Genomic DNA, 3,831 nt, shown 5'->3' on the forward strand with positions numbered 1-3,831 from the left:
TATAATTATATCATACTTATCTGGGTATAAATATCTATATTTAAAAATTAGTAAAACCATGGATTATAAGAAAACTATCCTTGTTTACGAGTATAAGTTGATTAGCTGAAGAACAATAAATCAGGTTCAAAACAAAACTCTTGAATGAGTGGTCAGGTCATTAAACAAACGACTCGAGTCAGCCTCATAAATTAAAATCCAAATCAACAATATTCCGATTTGCAGTAGAAAAAAGTTGCTCCTAAAGAATTTGAAATACGTATTATTTTTAGTAAAATTACTGTACAATTAAAACAAAGTGTTTTTAAAACATTGGCACTATATTTCGGTGAGAAACCGTCTTCAGGTGCAAAAATTGTATAAGATATAAAAATATAAAAGAAAACAGTACAAACGAAAGTAAATAAACAGTGAATAAAAAAGTATATATATACTCTCAATCACAAAAAGTACTTTCTCTACCGGAACTCGAACTCGGATCTCTCACTTGCCGGGTGAGTGTGCTACCATTACATCACAGAACCCTTACTTTTTTATGATTGAATTATTTTGTATTTGGCGGTATCTGTCACATATGCGTCACAAATAACCAGACTAACATATTATCGGAAGATCAAACAGGTGTCAAACGCCTTTTATTTACATTTAATTGGTTATAAATGGCAATAACCGAATATTATTTCAATAAACATTCAATTTCAAAACTTACTTGCTTAGAACCTGGTATCTTCCATTAGTTGTAGCATAAATACATTTATATTGTAATAAATCTTAGAGTTGTCAAAATTAAATGATTAGAAAAAACGTATTTTGGTTAAATATATTCAGTACTTACAATAAATATTTACGTTTACAAATGACTTAGGATATATTTATTAAGAGGTGAATAATAATTATATTAACAAAGTTTGTGTTAGGGAAGCCTATATTACGTATGGGGCTAGACAATTTTTATTTATATCTGTCTATCTGCTAGTCGGTACAATATTTATTGTGAACCACTAACTGACTTATAACAGAATTAGCAAATTTGTACACGAACTAAGTACACGACACTTTCAACTCAACGTGGAGATTCACGTTAATTATTATCTGTAGAGTAACATAGATGTCGGTGGATAAAAGTATTAACAAGTGACAAAGTCTCTCTCTACTCGAAAAGATATTTCCAGCGAGATTTGTTGGCATAATAGTTTTTCTGCCGGGTGATATAAAAGTTACATTTCTGTATGGATCTGTCTGATCGTCAGAGCGTTTACAAGACATTACCTGGAGAAAATAGAATTACCTATAAACCTGCAGATTTACATGCATCCTTAGCTTAGCATTTTCTGCAATACCTAAAGTGGCGTACTCCATAGCACCATGATGGCAACTCAAAATAAATACATTTTATGCAAAACTAAATACAAAAATATGAACTTTTAACGTGTTCAATAGGAAAGGTTTTATGCTAACTAACTGGAAGATATCTCAAGAAAGATGTAATAGTAAATTTTAAAACTTTAGATGAAACTTTATTTCTAGTAGTAAAAATTATTTTTCATGCTGCATATTCATCCATTAGATAAGATTAACATGAGATATAACAAGGACCTTTAATTCCTAACGAGCCATTTAAAAGTAATCACGCACTCCTATTTCTGTTTGGAGGGTTTGCCTAGCCCCCTGTATCATCAACGACATCCAAGAGTTTCTTCCCAATGCTAACCATGAATTCGTCAGTTGGCTGTGAGAGTCTAAATTAAGTTCTATTAACCACATGCCTCTCACAATCATAATGACCAAACATTATGTGTTATTTAATGCGTAAATAATCTGTATTTAACCTCAAAATAATGTGTTTAGCAGTGTCCTCCGACTTTTTACATGGTCTATACCTAGGATCTTTAGTTGTGAGTATTAATGTTTGCAAGTGTTTTCTGAAATTACTGTGTCCAGTAATACATTAAATTTGAACTTGTGTCAAAATACATTTATTTAGCTTTCTCAGCCGTTTTGTGTATTTGATATTCGTGCCTGGAATGAATGTTTTCCAAATGATTAGGCAGAGAAACTCTGCCATAGATGGCAGTGCTTATCTCTGAACCATTTCCTAATAGGTTGGACAACAGTTTAACTGTGGCTAGAATACCACAAGTTGTGTCAAGATTAATCAATCGGTCCTTTGAGCCATTTCATTCCACTTTATCAGTGAGACTATTGACCTTAAAATATGCATCTTCAGGAAATCCAGCGGGTATATTCAGTTATCACTAACAACAACGGATAAAGTCTTCTTTATTAATAAGCAATTCCATTCAAGCCTTTAAATAAATTTTGTAGACTTAAGGTAAGTAAAAAGTGGTCTGACTATCAGATTGTATCACAACCCATTGACTCACATAATTCCTAGTCAATACTATATCACTTCACGCTAGAAAGATAGATTTCAGCTTAAAAGACTGTAGGATACTCTCTGAAACGTTTGCCGTTTTCTGAGATTAAATCACACTACATATATAGATCATTTCTCAATCAAAGGAGCCAAATTCATACCAGACTAGATCACCTCTTATTTAGATTTTTCCCTCTTTCCTTCTCCAATCGTCTCGAGATCGGAGGTTTACGAGAAAGTGTTTACTAAATACAGACTCTCTTGCAGTAGCGTCAGATGTCGTAATCTAATATTGGATCGCATGCTGCCTTAGCAATAATACAGTGAACCGTAGTAATCAAGCTTACTTTCCAGTGGCTCACAGATTTCAGTCCATGTGCTTCCACCATAATGACTAATTCTAATATTAAGAGGTCTTAATAAAGAATTCTAAATTAATTGCACTAGTCAAAAAAGATGTTAATTGCACACAAGTGATTAAGTGTTGTATTTTTTACGGGATAAATAATTACAAAAATATTTTAAAAATTATTTCTCAAGTTATTTTGAACATTGAATTTATAGTTAATACATATTTATCTTTAAATTTTTTTCCATTATTGCTAAACATATTTTTAATATCTTAAAATAAGAAAAGAAGAAAATTTTTCAGTACTTCTTAGTTATGAAGAGTGTCAATTAAATAAAGTTGTACGCACTTTATTTAATTTATTTAAATTAAACCCCCCGGGAGGGTTTATCAACAAGGCTTTCCAAAGGAATTGTGTATTTGTGTACAGTATAATGTAGGTTACATTTATCCCGACCCTTAAGGGCTACTTTGAGACCGCCCTTACGTTCCTCATATAATCGCATGCATTACCTTATCTAGCAGAACATCCTACACTGTGACCGACTGGTAAGACATAACGACCTTCCCATAATGTAGGAAATTGCGATATTTTAAAACATAATTTGTATTGAAAAGAAACGATATGTTTGATTGAAATTAAATTTTAAAAATTGTAAGCATCTCCTTTTTACATAGTTTTGGAAAAGGAGCAAGTTGGTAAATTATTTATAAATGTATATCTACACTAAAGTTCTATGTTCAGTATTTTACCAATATCTACCAGTTACAAAGCTATTGTGTGTTTTAAATTGTGTTATGGTACCATTTTCCTAATACCAACAATGTATTTGACATGAATCGCTAGCACACTTACAACATATTATATTTTTTACAAGCACACCTTAAAAATATTATATTTATTATTATTAATTTAATATTTCAAAGACAAACAACAATTTGCAATCATAAAATACAGTACATTAGGATAGTCAATAAGCTTATAAAGATTTGGAGGTCTCCAAGGCTAGACACGGACTCCAACACTCCCTATGTTTATGTATTATTCATGTTCGGAGCGTGGAGATAAAATTGAGTTCTGGTGAACACAACGGACAAACTTTAC

The sequence above is a fragment of the Homalodisca vitripennis genome, unplaced genomic scaffold (assembly GCF_021130785.1).
Source record: "Homalodisca vitripennis isolate AUS2020 unplaced genomic scaffold, UT_GWSS_2.1 ScUCBcl_1634;HRSCAF=5506, whole genome shotgun sequence".
NCBI lineage: Eukaryota > Metazoa > Arthropoda > Insecta > Hemiptera > Cicadellidae > Homalodisca > Homalodisca vitripennis.